Consider the following 17,801-nt stretch of genomic DNA (forward strand, 5'->3'; position numbering starts at 1 on the left):
TTTCCTCTCTCCCATTCCTCTGCTCTCCTCTCTGCTTTCTCTCTGTGACCATGTGACATAATGCCCACTTCAAACCCAGTTCGAACATTGCCTTTTCCATGGAGCCCCTTGGTGTCCATTCACTTTTACCCCAGGATTTAGGGATAGTCAAGATACAATCTGAATGTCTCTGTCCATGGAAAATATTGTAATAAATACTCACTGATAAAATATGCTTGTTTCATGTGCATTCCCACATAGCGCTTTCAACTATTTCACTTTTATGTACATGTGTTATTTCTCTCTTCAGACACTGGAGGGCACTAGTGAAATGCTTAAATCACTGCTCAGTTCATATGTCTTGGCGTTCTGGAGGGCATTTATGAGTGTGAATATTCATACACTCAGAAAAAACCATTTAGAGGTTTTGTTTTTAAGAATCTACTAAAATTAAGATAAAAACCTAATTATGGATTAAATTGTTAAAATTCAGCTTGTGACTTATGTTATTTCTAAGTTTACCAAACTTAATCACTTTTAAAGGGAATATACATGAGTTTTTGGGACCCTCTGTATTCCCCTTTGCAATGGCAAAAATTAGGGAATTTTTGGTTCCTAAGAGCATTCTTAGATAAATGCTCTTAAATATCTTGGACTGCATTGACAAATTTAATATGTTTTCTTTATTTTTAAGGTCTTTGTCTGATGAATCTTGCCAAATGCCAAGCTGATCCCACATGACGTTTTTCTAAGCTTTGTGTGGAAATGAGAAAAACTAAGGCATTTTGTCTTAATGTATTCCTTTTTTTAAATTCTGAGAATATGTTCTTTCTATATTTTCTGTGACAAATGGCCTCTCTTTCATGAAGCTAATTTGATGGTAGATGATAGTTTTCTGGGTTTCCTTTTTTCATGTTCTTACTCTGAAAAATGGACAGTCCTACCAGTACCCCAAATTGATTTTGACAGTTAACTGTCCCATTAGGCCCAAATGTCTGAGAGCCACTGCTCCTGTCTGTGGAGTGTAAAATCAATTTTCTTTTCTTTAAAAAATACTTTATTTTTTTGGGAGACTTTGTATAAATGTATGGCTCGTAAATGGGAAGAGTAAAAACCATCTTCAGGACTGATGTCTAATATAAAGGGATTGGGGAGGGACAAGAGGCTCTCAACCGACGCCTTCATAATGGGTTTCTTAAGCTGGTCAAGAGCTGCACAGATCTAGCTATTTGATTCTCCATGTCTTCGTGTGTTTAAAATATGTTAGAATAAAAATAATGCATGCAATGCATGGACCATTAGAGCTCACGGATGGTGAGAGAAATGTAGGCATGGACAGCCCAGGGAGGCAGGTGGTCTGGCTGCTATTAGAGGTAGACCGTTTGAGGCTATCACTGAAGAGTCCTTCCCAAGGCCACAGGGCAAGAAGAAAGCCACAGAAACTTCTCTCCTTATTGGCCCAGGAGAACAAAAAGCGAGTCTGAGGGTCTGGGAGAGAAAGTGACTCACTTTGGCTCTGGGAGGAGAGAGGGCCTGGGATGGACTTTGAGGGCTCAGAATGCTGCCCCTCCAGTGGTGCCTCCTGTCATGTGTGGGGCTGGTTTCAGGTGGAGGTTGCTGGGCCACCTCTCCTGGGTGGCCTGCTGGTTGGGACCCACAGGGTGGAATGTCTTCTGAAAGCCAGCAGCCCTGAGTTGTCAAGAAGCCCTCCTTGCCCCTGACTCTCAGCAGGAGATAGAGAGATGGCTTCCGTGTTGACTCACAACCCTTTGCAGATCTCTGAGGTTACATTCCCCCCAGGTCCCAAAGTGGCCTGGCCTCAACCTAGGACTCTAAGAACTGGACAGTGTGTGAGCAGCGTCAGGAGCCAACTCGGCTTGAGGTCACTCCGGGGAAACCCACTTCTCTGGAAGCCAGTTTGCCAGACGAGTTCTGCAAGTGGTCAATCTGCTGGTATTTCCCAGTTTACCAAAAAAAAATTTTTAAAAACACTTTATAACTTTTGCAGAGATCCACATAAGAGGAGCTGTTTTACCAGTCTTTCAATATTCCACTGAAGTTTCCCTTGTCCAGTGAAGGTCTCTGCCTGATAGTTTTCCAGAGGTGCCCTGTAGTAGCTGCAGTCACCTCTCCTAACTTTGCACCGCAGCCTGACAAGGAGGAAGGTTCCCTGACTTTTTTCAAATCATATCAATGATTTGGGGAAGGAGACCCAACTCGTTTTGAGATTCAGGATTTGTACATGTTTCTGATGGCAAAGGTTTTATGAATTACAGATGGGCAGGTTTCTCTCTTCTAATGGATTTCCAATGTAGGCTAATCCTTTAGGGACCTCATGTAAGGGAATCGCATGGTATTTGTCTTTTTCTGTGGCTGGCTTATTTCATTAGCATAATGTCAAGGTTCATCTATGTTGTAACATATTACAGAATTTTCTTCCTTTTTAAGGATAAATAATATCCTATTGTATATATGGACCACACTTTACTTATCTGTTTATTTGTTGGTGGACACTTAGATTTTTTTCCACATTTAAGTTATTGTGGATAATGCTGCTTTAGAAATATCTCTTCAAGACCCTGCTTTCAGCTCTTTTGGGTACATACCCAGAAGTAGAATTGCTGAATAATTGGGTAATTCTATTTTAGATATTTTAGGAACTGCCATACTGTTTTCCATAGCAGCTGCAGCATTTCACATTCCCTCCGATAGGGCACAAGGGTTCCAGTTTCTCCACATCTTTGCCAACACTTGTTATTTTCTTTTCTCTCTCTCTATTTTTTTTTTTTTTGCTGATGGTAATGCATTATTGTAGTGGTGATTGCATTACATTTCCCTAAGGATTAGTGTTATTGAGCCCATTACCTTGTGCTGTGCTTTTTTTTTCAGTCCTTTTCCCTCTGTATTTAATTTTGAAAGGTTTCTTTTGAAGTTCTCTTATAGCTCACTAATCTTAGTATTTTTAAGTGTTTTTCTCTGTTTATTTTGGGTGGTTTCTATTGCTATGCCTTCAAGTTTAATCTTTTCTTCTGTAAAATCTAAGCTGTAATTAATGCGATCCAGCATATTTTTAATCTGAGACATCGTAGTTTCATGTATAGAAGTGTGGTTTGGATCTCTACTTAACATGTACAGTCTTTCCTCTAGCTTTTTAAACAAATGGAATAAAGTCATCATTACCCTTTTACTGTACTTGCCTGCTAATTCTAACATCTGTGTCAGTTCTGCTTCAGTTTTGATGGATTGACTCGTACACATTCTGAGTCATATTTTCTTGCTTATTTGCATGACTGATGACCTTCACGGATTGTAATTTTACCTGGTTCGTTGCTGGATAGTTTCCTATTCCTGTAAACGTTCTGGGGCTTTGTTCTGGGATGCAGTTAAACACTGGGGTACACTTCAGTTCTTTTGAGTCTTGCTTTTAAGGTGTCTTAGGCAGGATTCAAGCAGCTTTTAGTCTAGGGATGATTATTTCCCACCAATGAGGCATGGCTCTTCAGGGCACCCTACCTGATGCCCCATGAATCACGGACTTAAAGGTGCTTCTGGCTGGCTGGTGGGAACAGGCATTAATCTTGGTCCCTGTGAGCTGAGTGTTATTCTCTCTCATCCTTTAAGGTGGCTCTTTTCTTGGCCTTCAGCCGTTTCTTCACAGCCATTTGATGATTAATACTCTGCTGAAATGAAGGACCATTAAGTGGTCTTTCCACAACCTTCAGACCTCTGGGGTTTCTCTCAGTGTTGCCTTTACTCTATGTCTTCTGGGCCAACTCTGACTGTCGGTCTCCCTGGGCACTCAGCTCCATCTCCATCTCAGGAAATTTGCTGACCTTACCTGGATGCTGCCTGCCTGTCCCTGGCCTGAAAACTGTCTCAAAGTAGTGTCTTGCTAATGAGTTTCAGCTCTGGGCAAGGTCACTATGGATTCCACGTGACGAAAGAAATTACAGTAGAATGTTCTTGGGGTGAAAGGGTTATACCCAACTTTATTTTCACAGTGGCAGGTCAATCACTAGAATCCAATCCACTCAGAGTGAGTCTGCATGCAGCAAGCTGGTCTCTGCCTCTGGGCTTCTCTACCCATGCAGCCGTCTTAGTCGCTGTCCTGGGTGCTACCACCACCCCAGCCTCGTCTTTGCTCACCTTCACCTTGCAGCCATACCATGTTGCGCAGAGCATGGGGCAGCGCTTTTTATACAGACTCAATAACCATGTATTTCCCACACATGTGTAGGGAGTTAGCCAACCAGAGCCAGGTGAGAATCCTGGCCATAGGAACCTTCACTTTATCCACACACACAAATTTTTTTTCATAGTTATTGATGGAAATGTAGCTGCCAGGGAACCCCAAAGCCCAGATTTAGGAGATGGCAACTGCACACACTAAAGAACTATGGTACTGGCTGTGTGTACAAATGTTGGGCTAGATTAATATAAGATAAATATCTGGAAATTGGCTTAAAGGCAAAATTTCAGAACCTTGGTCTTTATCACTTTTTGTATGCATTTAACAAAGAAACTTCTTACATACCAAACACACAGACAATAGGAGAAAAGAATCAGCAGCAGTCACTCATAAGGACCAGGAGATACATCTAGAGCTCTGGGGGAGAAGCTCAGGGTTTCTACTTTTCCACCCAGTGCTCACCAGTAGATGTTAATCTCTAGGTCTAATAGAGTTTGTAGGGGCCTGCCTACGGCCGAGGCTGAGTCCCACTATGGCTGAACACCGCCCTTCCACTCTAGTTGACCAATGCCCTAAGGTGGCGCACGCTTCCTGGGCGCCACCCTGCCTGGTTTGGTGGCATTAGCATAAGGAAGTTGCTCCTATAGGCTTGCATGATCTTGATCACCATAGGCCAGCTTCCTTTATATAAGGCATAAGCAGGAAAGAGAAGCACTCACTCACTCTCTCACTCTCTCACTCATTCTCTCTCAATCTCTGTCTCTCTCTCCTCTCATTCTTCCTCTCATTCGCTCCCCCCGGCTGTTGCTTCTTCTCACTCACCTTCTCCCAGCCTTCCGAGCAACAATAAACAACTGAAGTGAACCAGGTCTGTGTACGTATCGCTGTCGTCACCGCCACAAGGGGTGAACGCGGTATCTGGTGCAGAAACCCGGGAGTTTTTTTCTCCAACCACCCAGAGGAGAATCTGCCGGACACGGACGCCATAGAGCTTCTTACCCTGAAGCAGTACCTGTGGACCCCGTTCGGAAGGACTGCTCGGGAAGGCGCCTCAGATGAGAAGGGTGAGTGGACCAACGAGCAAAGCAAATGTAGGAGTAGGAAAGGAGATAGCAAGCGGCTGTGGTGGGGATTTCTGTTTTGTCTGTCCGTCATAGTGTTCTTTGTTGTACTGTTTTGTTTTGTCAAAAATGTTATGAAAAGTTAGGGCGCCAGTGAAAGTTCGCGGGATAGCGACGAAGCCAGGAAAGTTCGCGGGATAGCGACGAAGCCAGGAAAGTTCGCGGGATAGCGACGAAGCCAGGAAAGTTCGAGGGATAGCGACGAAGCAAGGAAAGTTCGCGGTATAGCGATGAATGCAGGTTAGCGATAAGAGTACCCTTTACCCATAAACTTAGAAGTAGTCTTTTATCCTTTAATCTCTAACATGGGATCTGAAGAGTCTAGAATTAGAGTAGAAGAGCCTTTGAGAGCACTCCTGAGGGCCAACGGAACCTCATTAAAAACAAAAACCGCAAGGGCTTTCCTCCACACGGTGGAAAAGCATGCTCCGTGGTTCCTAGATGCAGGAAGAATCACTACCCCCGTGTGGGAAAAGTTAGGCAAGGATCTGCGCAACGCAGATGGCAGGGAGCCGCTCCCGGCTGGGACGATCCCCATATGGGGGCTGGTTAAGAGCTGCCTAAAGGAGAATAAACCTAGTTGTAGAGAAGCCATAAGGGAGGGAGAGGAGATTCTTGAGGAAGTGAAAGAGGAAAGAGACTCTGCGAGAGCATCTGAAAGAGGATCTACACTGGGGGGGTCCTCTGATGAGGAAGAGGACCAAGAATTATCAGGAGAAGAGTTAGAGGCTAGGGCTGCTCAGAGAGGACATCGGCCCACATTGTGCTCCTCACTGAGCCGACTGAGAATAAGCAGAGAGGAAGGAGAGACTAGCTCAGCCCCTCTCCCCAATAAGAGCAGTAAGGTAGAAGAGATTGTGCCAACAGCCCCAAATTATCCATTTTGCTCTCCAACCTATAGAGCAGAGCCACCCCTTTACCAGAGTTACTCATATTGTGGTGGCCAGGGGTGCCAAGAACAATTGGGCAAGAATAGATGGAGGGAATGGCTAACCATGGAGGGGAATGCAGCCTTCCCAGTAATAGAAGATCCAAACACCCAGCAAAGATACCATCAAGCCCTAGATTTTAAGCTTGTTAAAAGCCTAAAGGAAGCTGCCACCACCTATGGAGTGCAAGCAGCGTTCACTGTGGCCATAGTGGAGTCATTAGCCACTCAGAATCTAACACCAGATGATTGGGCTAATGTAGCCAGAGCATGCCTTACTGGAGGTCAGTACCTGCTATTCAAAACTGCGTGGGCAGAGCTTTCTCAAGACACTGCCCGGTGCAATGCTGCCGCATGGAACAATCAGTGGAACCTAGAGATGCTAATGGGCACAGGACCTTACCTAGGACAGCATAATCAGATAAATTACCCTCCTGCTGTGTATATGCAAATAGCTACAGCAGCTGTCAAGGCCTGGAAAACACTCCAGGGCATTGATGATTTACAGGGTCAATTATCTAAAGTACTCCAAGGACCAAATGAGCCTTATGCAGACTTCTTGGCAAGGTTGATGCAAACTGCAGGCCGTATATTTGGAGATGTTGACACAGCAATTCCCCTAGTAAAACAGTTGGCCTATGGGCAAGCAAATAGATGGTGTAAGGAGGCTATCAGGCCTTGGAAAAATAAAGATTTAAATGTGTACCTCAAAGTTTGCAGGGACATCAATGACACTGTAGTGCAAGGACAGGTAATGGCTGCAGCCATAACTCAGGGACTGCAAAATGCACGCAGCAGGGCTACCCCTCCCAGGGCATGCTTCTATTGCAAGCAGATGGGTCATTTAAAGCGAGATTGCCCGAAATTAGGCGGAGGAGGAGCCAGTATAACCAACATCCAACCACAACCGAGATTATGTCCCAGATGTAGAAAAGGAAACCATTGGGCAAGAGAGTGCAGATCAGTAGTAGATGTGGAGGGACGCCCACTACCCCCGCAGCAGGCAAAAAACGGGAGGCCGGGCCCCCCACCTCAGGGCCCTCAAATGTATGGGGTGATCCAACAAATTCCCAGGACACATTTTCATCTGACAGATCAAGGATCCAGCTTGGAGTTGAAGAACCAAGGAGAGCCACCTCAGGGAGCGCAGGAGTGGACATCCGTGCCACCACCAGACTCGTACTGACTCCCGAGATGGGAGTCCAGTTAGTAGAGTCAGACTTTAAAGGACCATTGCCTAAAGAGACAGTGGGACTTCTATTGGGCCGGAGTTCCACAACTAAAGCAGGATTAATAGTACACCCAGGAGTTATTGACCCAGATTATGAGGGAGTAGTAAAGATTATGGTCTCCTCCCCAAGAGGTGTTACAGCCATTAATTCTGGAGACCGCATTGCTCAAATTCTTATGCTTCCTAGTAAGCATAGACAATATGGGCATAAAAACATGAAAAGAGGTCAATCAGGATTTGGATCATCTGGGGCCCCTCTGACCTGTCTCACATTAGAGCTGGGAGACAGGCCTATGCTTGTCCTAAAGATTAGAGATAGGAGCTTCTTAGGACTATTAGACACAGGAGCAGATCGCAGCATTATAAGGGAAGATGAGTAGCCAAAAGATTGGCCTTTAAACCGAGCTGCTCAGACTTTAAGAGGGCTAGGCATAGCCCAAGCCCCATTATGTAGTGCTGCCACACTCCCCTGGAAGGACCCGGAGGGACATGAGGGAGTAATTCAACCTTATGTGCTGAACATACCGGTGTCTCTCTGGGGAAGAGACATACTGACCCAGATGAATCTTAAACTAACAACAGAAACCTTCTATAGTAATCAGGCAAAGTCCATTATGAGGAAGCAGGGCTATACAGGAGCCGGAGGCATAGGAAAAAACCTGACTGGCAGAGAGACACCTATCCTACTCTCAGGAGTGGTACCCGGTAGGATTGGAGGCCCAGGACTGGGTTTTTCCTCGGGGCCATTGAGGGAAGACAGCAATTAAAAATACAATGGCGATCGGAGGAGCCCGTGTGGGTTCCTCAGTGGCCCCTCACCAGAGAGAAAAGAGAAGCAGCCCACACATTAGTGCAAGAGCAAATTGCCGCAGGGCATCTTCAAAGTTCTACTTCCCCATGGAATACACCCATATTTGTCATAAGAAAGAAATCAGGGAAATGGAGATTGCTGCATGATTTAAGAGCTGTAAATAATCAGATGATTCTCATGGGATCAGTGCAATTAGGTTTACCATTGCCTATGGCCCTGCCAAAAGGTTGGAAATCAATTGTAATAGATATCAAAGATTGTTTCTTTTCCATCCCTCTTCATTCTGAGGACTGTAAAAAGTTTGCCTTCACTGTACCAGCCATCAACCATGATTGCCCAGATGAGCGGTATGAGTGGAAAGTGTTGCCACAAGGCATGGCAAATAGCCCTACTATGTGCCAGTTGTATGTGCATGAGGCCCTGGCAGAAGTTAGAAAAAAGTTCCCTGATGTAATTATCTATCATTATATGGATGATATTCTCTTATGTCATGAAAAGAATAGTAAAGTAGAAGAAGCCCTCTGCTTCTTGCAAGCACACTTTAAGATATGGGGTCTGGAACTAGCACCAGAGAAAATACAGGCAACTTGCACCAAACAGTATTTAGGAATTAAATTGGAAGATACTATTGCTAGGCCATTAAAAATAACCATAAGAACAGATCAATTAAAAACCCTTAATGATTTTCAAAAACTACTTGGAGATATAAATTGGGTAAGGCCATTCCTAAAGCTTACAGATGAAGAGCTCAGTCCATTATATGAGACACTGAAGGGCGATTCTGATTAATCATCTCCGCGCTGTCTCAGTAAGCGAGCCAAGGATGCCTTGAGCCTAGTCCAATCCCGCTTGCAGCTTGCCCAGGTAGATAGAATAGACTATGGCAAATTGCTATTCCTTATAGTGATACCCAGTAATAATAGCCCAACAGGGGTACTTTGGCAGGAAGGGCCAATTCTCTGGGTATATCTGGCCCACTCTCCAGGAAAAACATTAAGATGGTATCCTCAGAGTATAGCTGATTTGATCATCAAGGGAATCAGGACAGCTATAAAAACATTTGGGATTCCCCCAAACATAATAATAACGCCTTATACTGCTGAGCAGATTGAATGTCTTACTGCATGCTGTGATGCATGGGCTGTTGCTTACACCATCACCAATGCTTCCTTTGACAACCACTACCCAAAACATCCTTGGCTACAGTTCTGCCTCTCTAATCCCGTCATCTTTCCTAAAAACACAAGATGTAATCCCATACCCAAAGCTAAGGTGGTGTTCACTGATGGATCAAAGAATGGCATTGGGACTGTGGTCACTGGTGACCAATCTTGGACATGCAGTTTTCCAACCACTTCAGCCCAACAAACAGAGCTGTTGGCTGTAGCACAAGCCTTTACGCTTTTCTCACAGGAACCTTTTAACCTTTTAGCAGATAGTCAGTATGTAGTGACTGCTGTGTCCATCTTAGAGAGTGTAAGTTATATTAGCCAGTCTTCCCCCGTTGCCAACATTTTTAGAAAGCTACAACAACTAATATGGACTCGATCAGAACCTTTCTTTATTGGACATGTAAGAGCCCACACTTCCCTCCCAGGACCCATTGCTGAGGGAAACAGACGTGCCGATGCCCTGACCCGTGAGTTTAACATCTTAGCTCTATTTGACCCTGTAGAACAAGCTGCTCAATTTCACAAACAATTCCATGTCAATGCACATACCCTTCGCCTAAAATATAATATTACTAGAGACCAAGCAAGAGCCATAGTAGTCAGTTGCAAATGGTGTGTCACACTCCTACCCTCCATCTCAGAAGGAGTTAATCCAAAGGGGCTACTCCCCAATCACATTTGGCAAATGGATGTTACCCATATTCCAGAATTCGGTAAGATGAAATATGTCCATGTGTCTGTAGACACCTGCTCAGGCATCATTTTTGCCTCTTGCCATACAGGAGAAAAATCTAGAGATGTCATATCTCACTGCCTCCAGGCATTTTCGGCCTGGGGAAAGCCCAAACATTTAAAAACTGACAATGGGCCAGCATATACATCCCAATCGCTCCTCAGCTTTTTAAAAACAATGGATATCACCCACACCACGGGCATTCCCTATAACCCTCAAGGGCAAGGCGTGATAGAGCGCGCCAACCTGACCCTTAAAAATGCTCTCTATAAACAAAAAGGGGGAATAGGGGCAGACTTCAGATCCCCCAGAGACAAACTTAACATCATATTGTTCATTTTAAATTTTTTGACATTGGACAAAGATGGCCACAGTGCAGCAGAGCGGCATAATCGCCGTTCCAGGCCTAAAGACATGCCCGCAGTTATGTGGAAGGATGTATTGGAAGGATCATGGAAAGGCCTGGATCCAGTGTTAATCTGGAACCGAGGCTCTGTTTGTGTTTTCCCACAGGACCGAAACAATCCCATCTGGGTGCCTGAACGCCTGACACGGAGAGTGGCAAGACCAGAACCGGAAGTGCGAGATGCCGATGCCACTGATGCTCATCCTGCTACTGATCCTTCAGCAGGCGATAGCGGAACCCAGAGAACTATGGGGTCTGGTGAAGGCTTGGCCTATTCCACTCCCAGTGACTGAAACTGCACATACCTTTCCTGCCTTTTTCTCTACCTATAGTACACTTAATCTCCCATATCTGCCTTTTGACAGCTCTATGTGTTACTGGCATTCCTTTCATAACCTCTCTAAAGCTGCCAATCTGTCCAGGGAATTAGGCAAGATGTTATCCACCAATTGGTCCAGTGAGTTTGATGTGCTCACCACTCAGCTATGGCAAGAAAAATTGAATGTTAGTCCCCAAAAGTTAGAGGCGCTGTCTGTAGCTCAGCTTGCTGAAGCCATGCTAAATGCCACAAAAGCCTGGTCAGGCATGGGTGTTCTGTTCCATGCAATGGCAACATCAGAAAGTGCGGATGGCTCTGGTGCAGGCCATGGCAGCTATAGAAGAAGGCATCTCCCCTAGGGTGTAGCACAATATGTTGGACCAGTAGTCAAAGACGGGTAAGATCAGGAGGTACGCATACCAACCTAAGACAGGGCACAGACCTTAGCTGTCTGTTGCCTTATGACGGGTAAGGATGCTGCACCTCCCTGACAACCTAAGACAGGCATGGTCCCCGAGCCTCATTGTGTTAAAAAACAAAAAAGGGGGAGATGTAGGGGCCGGCCTACGGCCGAGGCTGAGTCCCACTATGGCTGAACACCGCCCTTCCACTCTAGTTGACCAATGCCCTAAGGTGGCGCACGCTTCCTGGGCGCCACCCTGCCTGGTTTGGTGGCATTAGCATAAGGAAGTTGCTCCTATAGGCTTGCATGATCTTGATCACCATAGGCCAGCTTCCTTTATATAAGGCATAAGCAGGAAAGAGAAGCACTCACTCACTCTCTCAGTCTCTCACTCATTCTCTCTCAATCTCTGTCTCCTCTCATTCTTCCTCTCATTCGCTCCCCCCGGCTATTGCTTCTTCTCACTCACCTTCTCCCGGCCTTCCGAGCAACAATAAACAACTGAAGTGAACCAGGTCTGTGTACGTATCGCTGTCGTCACCGCCACAAGGGGTGAACGCGGTAAGAGTTAAATACCATTCTTTCCACAAATAGGAACTGATGTTTATTATGTGCATGATACTAAGAGGGAAAATGTGGAATTCTTCTAAGTGCAACAAGCTTGAGATATTCTTAGGAGGGAAAAAAAGTAAGATACAAAAAGTTAACTGGCATGATATAGCTATTAGAACAACAGTGTGGCAAAAAAAAAAAAGTAAAATCAGTATGCAAAGAGGTCTTTGCATCCCATGTGCATTGCAACATTATTCACAATAGCCAAAACATGGGAGCAACTTCTGTGTGTGTCCACTGATAGACAAATGGATAAAGAAAATGTTTTATACACACACACACACACACACACACACACAGACATAGAGACAGAGAAAGAAACTATTACTCAGCCTTAAAAAAGAAGAGAATTCTTTCACTTCTAGGAATTTACCCTAAGAATGTAGCAGCCCAGTTTGAAAAAGACAGATGCACCCCTATGTTTATCACAGCACTATTTACAATAGCCAAGAAATGGAAGCAACCTAAGTGTCCATCAGTAGATGAATGGATAAAGAAGAGGTGGTACATATACACAGTGGAATATTATTCAGCCATAAGAAGAAAACAAATCCTACCATTTGCAACAACATGGATGGAGCTAGAGGGTATTATGCTCAGTGAAATAAGCCAGGTGGAGAAAGACAAGTACCAAATGATTTCACTCATATGTGGAGTATAAGAACAAAGAAAAACTGAAGGAACAAAACAGCAGCAGACTCACAGAACCCAAGAATGGACTAACAGTTACCAAAGGGAAAGGGACTGGGGAGAATGGGTAGGAAGGGAAGGATAAGGGTGGGGAAAAAGAAAGGGGGCATTATGATTAACAGGTATAAAGTAGGAGGGGGCATGGGGAGGGCTGTATAACACAAAGAAGACAAATAGTGATTTTACAGCATCTTACTATGCTGATGGACAGTGACTGTAATCGGGGGGGGACTTGGTGTAGGGGGGAGCCTAGTAAACATAATGTTCTGCATGTAATTGTAGATTAATGATAACAAGAAAATAAAAAATAAAAAAAGAAGGGAATTCTGTCATTTGAGACAAGATAGATGAGCCTGGAGGGCATTAGACGAAGTGAAATAGGCCAGACAGAGAAAGACAAATACTGCATGATTGCACTTATATGTGGAATCTAAAAATGTCCTAGTTTTTCCTAAACAGCATAGCACATTGTTGATGGAAGAACATCAAAGAAGTCTTTCTACATCCTTAAAGATTCTCATATGCCAGTCCTAGCAAATCTGTTGTTCATGTTTTCTCTCCTATTCCCATGACTGAGCTTTGGCCTAGCACTTCCTAAGCCTCATAGTGGTAGATTGATGTGAAAATTCAGGATATTCCTATTAAAGTTTAATTAAAATTAAAATAGTACTTGTGAAAATTTAGGATATTCTTATTAAGGATTAATTAAAATTAAAATAATTCTTATTTTTAGGCCACACTCAAAGAAAAGATGGGTGCTGCCCCTACCTCCCTTCTCTTGGTGACACTTACCTTTCCCTTGGGTTTCATCATTCTCCCCTCTCCAAGGACCCAGTGCAGATAGATGAGTCCACTTTTGGCTCTAAAGGTCAAGTATGTAGCTCAGGCCTAAGGAAATCAGTCTTGTCTTACATCCTCTGGCCACACTGCCAGAGGAGACATGGCTGGGAGACCGGAGAAGCCTGTGGCAGCGCTCAAGTTGGACAGAAAGGCTACAGGGGATGGGCTTGCATATTTCCCTCCCACACTGGGATGCTAGAGCAACTCAGAGCTGGTATTTCCCTTCCTTCCGCTTGCTTAGGTTCTGGTAAAACCCAAGATAGCTAGAAAATAGTTTTTCTTGAGGACAGGGCTAGTTAAGGAGAACAGGGTGCCCTGGTATATTTCACAATGGTTCCTGTCCCATCCCCCTGCTGACAGCATGGGGGAGTTTTGCTGTGATCTCACTGTGAGAATCTGGGGCACCTCCTAGAGAGGAAAACTCATGAGAGTGCCAGGGCTCCTGTGACAGCATTCCTCCTGGAAGCTTTGCAAACTCCCTGTTCTCCACAGAATACTGACTCCAGGTCTTCAGCCAACTGTAGTAATATGTTCATTTTCATTTTGGAAAAAAAATTCAGTGTCTCATAATAACTCGGTAGAATACCAGAAAGCAGGTCACCACACAAACTTCAGGAAGGCCCTCTACCATGAGCTGAGGACCCTTCTTCAAAAGCCATGAATGGAACCAGCAAGGCTCAAAAATTTCAGTGTCAGGACCTCTTTTTTTTTTTTTTAATTGAGGTGAAATTCACATAACATATAATTAATCATAAAAAAATGTACAGTACAGTACAGTGGCATTTAGTGTATTCATAATGTTATTGTTTTTAGCACCCCAGAGAAACACCCTGAACCCACTAAGAAGTCACTCTCCTAGCCCCTGTTAACCACTAATTTATTTTCTGTCTCTATGGAGCTGCCTTTTCTGGAGATATCATATTAAAGAAATCATACAACACGTGACATTTTGTGTCTGGCTTATTTCACTAAATATTTTGGAGACTCACCCACATCGTCACATCTATCAGTACTTCATTCCTTTTTGTGGCTGAATAATATTGCAGTGTATGGACAGACCACAGTTTGTTCATTGTCGATGGGCATTTAGGTTGTTTCTGCCTCTTGGCTATTTGGCTATAAAACTTGTGTGCTGTAGGAGTTGTGTACAAGTTTCTGCATGGACACAGGCTTCCACCTCTCCTGGGTATGTCGCTAGGAGTGGAGCTGCTGGGTTATGTGGTAATTTATGTCTACCACCAATCTGTTTTCCACAGTGACTGTAGCACCATTGCTGCATACATCCCTACCAGCAGTGTATGAGGGTTCCTGTTTCTCATCCTTATCAGTTTTGTTTTTGTTTTTCTTTTCTTTTTGCTTAGAGTCAGTAGGTAAGAAGTGACTCTTGTTGTGATTGTAATTTATTTCTGAAATGACCAATAATGATATGCTTATTAACAATTTGTCAGGACCTGTGTCCATTATTAAAAGGTGCTGGGATCCCAAAGAGCTTTTGTATATGCAGTTTCATCTAGTGAAAGCATATTTAGACACTAAAACCAAGAAATTTAAAAAATATTATTTATTAATTCTTTTGTAAACAACAGTAATAAACTTATATGTTAACATCAGAATGAAGACATCATCACATATTGTGTGCATCTGGAAAACTCTACGATACACTTAGGAAGAGAGCGAAAGAGGAAAATAACATCTTAATAATCATGAAAAAAACATTTTGATCTCATAGACTTCCCTTCTCCAAAATGCATAATGAGAATTCAATTTTACTCAAGTAAGGTAAGTGTGGATAAAGTGAAGGTTGCTATGGCCAGGAGCCTCACCTGAACCTAAACGACCTGATGATGTAACTGCCCTGCTGGTAGGCTACTACTTCCACACCCATAGGCAATAAGCTATTATTGACTGTCACTATATAAAGAGCTCTGCCCAGTGCTCTGGGCAGAGGCAGAGATGACAGAGGATTACAGACCTGCAGACTGTTGGATGCAGACATAATTCTAGTGCTCGATCTATTGCTGAGAGAACAAGCTAGGTAATAAACCCTTTCATCCCAAGAATGTTTCTTTGTCATTCGTCAGTCTCACTGAATCCATAGTGAACTTGCCCAGGGCTGAACCCATTGGCAAGACAATTTGCGATGTTGGCAGGATTCATTGTTTACCAAGGAAAAGAACAGGCTGCCCTTATGGGAGGGGTGCTTCAGTGGGCTGCCCCTATGAATGGGGAGACAGTTGACTGTCCCCCAATGGGTATGTGGTCTGAGGTGGCTTGCCTCCTAGAGGGTTGGGCCCCACCCCAGGACTGGAGGCAGGTGAAGGTGATACCTGAGGCAGTAGGGGTATAGTAAGTAGGTCCTTTGGGAAACAGAATGCCCGTGAGGTAGTGGGGACTGTGGGTTGACTGCTTCTCACCGTATTAAAAAAGTCTACAGATGAGAAGAACATGCCACACAGAAACGGCAGCATGAGAAGGTGAGCTGAGAACTGTTGTGGATTCATCGAAGAATGAAATGACATTGATATGAGAGGAGGCAGCACGAGAACACTGGCTGCAAGGTGTCATTCAGAAGGTAAAAAATGTGTTGGTGACTGAAATGGCATCACTATGAGGTAATGTGAAAGAGGTAAAGGCCATGAAGGAAAAGGACGCACCCCTGCAGAAACCACAAGAAGAGGCAGTGCGAGAAAGTGAGCTGAGAGGTCCAGTGGAGGCGGTAAAAAGATTCCTAACAGAATGAGACAGCAGTGCTGCCTGGTGCTCTGAAGGAGGCAAAGGCCATGGAGGAGAAGGACATATTCCTGAGGGAAGCACAGGAAGAGGTGGCATGAGACTGCCAGCTATGAGATATTGAGGTGGACTGAGCTAGCATTGCTGTGAGGCATGGTAGAAAAGCTAAAGGTCATAGAAGAGAAGGCACTCAGGGGAGGGGAGAGAAAGGTGCCATCAGCCCCAGAAATGGAGGAGCTGGGGAAGGATGAAGGGGTGGTGCCAGAGGCACCAACCCCTCCTCTACTGAAAGCACATCCAGTGGTTGTAAAGAAAATAAAGACACAGCACCTGAGGGTTCTTCCAGGAGAGGAGCAGTCCCCTCGTGGAGCACTCTGTGCTCGGCCCCTTATACTCAGGCTGAGCTGGTGGATTTAAGCTCCCAGTTTAGGCAGAAGCCCTCAGAGTCTATATCAGCTTGGCTCCTGCATCTGTGGGATTTAGGGGTGAATGTAATTGTTCTGTCTGGATCACAGATGGGAAAGCTGGCTTCCCTGATGGTTCATCCTGCTTGAGGCAGTGATTACAAAATGCACATCAGATCCCAGGAAATCACTCCCTTGCTGGCTACAGAACCCATCACTGAAATGGCCCTGGTAAAGGTAATAACCACCTATCCCATCATGGGGTGGATACGAGACTGGACCCAAAAGCCAAGGAGTGGTGTGGCACAAACGCCTACACTAGCCAAGTGGGGTACATACCTACAGCAGCATAGCGCCCTCTCTAGTAGGCCCTTGACTGAAGAACCCCAATGCTTATTGGGTCCAGTGACATATACTAGTGAAAAGCAGGAAGAATTTACTTTAGAACCATTAATAGCAGACAGAGTCCTTATTAGGAGGGAAGAGCCCCTAAACCCAAAGATGCATGGTATACAGACAGCTCCAGCCACGGGCAGCCCCTAAAATGGAGGGCCGTATCTTTCCATCCTAAGACTGAGACAATATGGATGGAAGATGATGAGGGGAAGAGCAGTCTGTGGGCAGAGTTACAGGTCGTGTGGCTTGTGATCAGCCAGGAACCATCTGCTATAGTTGTCTGCACTGAAAGCTGGGCTGGCTGTCAGGGCTTGACCCTGTGGCTACCGACATGGTACCATACCAACTGGCTGGTTGGTCACTGACCCCTTTGGGGGCAAGAATTGTGGCAAGACTTATGGACCTGTGGTCAGACTAAAACAGTTATAGAGTATCATGTGACAGGTCATTTACCACTGGCATCCCCAGGAAATGATGATGCAAATGAATTGGCCCAGGTACGTTGGCTAGAAGGAAAGCCTGCCACTGATGTAGACCAATGGTTACATCAGTGTTTGTTGCAAGTGAGACAAAAGACAATGTGGGCTGTAGCCCATCAGTGGAGCTTGCCTTTGACCTTTGAAGAAGTCAGCAGAGCCTGGCAGGAGTGCATTGTATGCTCTAAAAGGGACTTACAACGAGTTTCACAGCAACATGGGGCAATAGCTAAGGGGCCGATACCCCTCGTCAGGTGGCAGATAGACTATATTGGGCCTCTGCCCATGTCAGAAAGGTACCAATATGCCATGACTTGTGTGGACACAGCTACTGGACTTCTGGTTGCTTTTCTACATATTG

The sequence above is a fragment of the Manis pentadactyla genome, chromosome 3 (assembly GCF_030020395.1).
Source record: "Manis pentadactyla isolate mManPen7 chromosome 3, mManPen7.hap1, whole genome shotgun sequence".
NCBI classification, from domain to species: Eukaryota; Metazoa; Chordata; class Mammalia; order Pholidota; family Manidae; genus Manis; species Manis pentadactyla.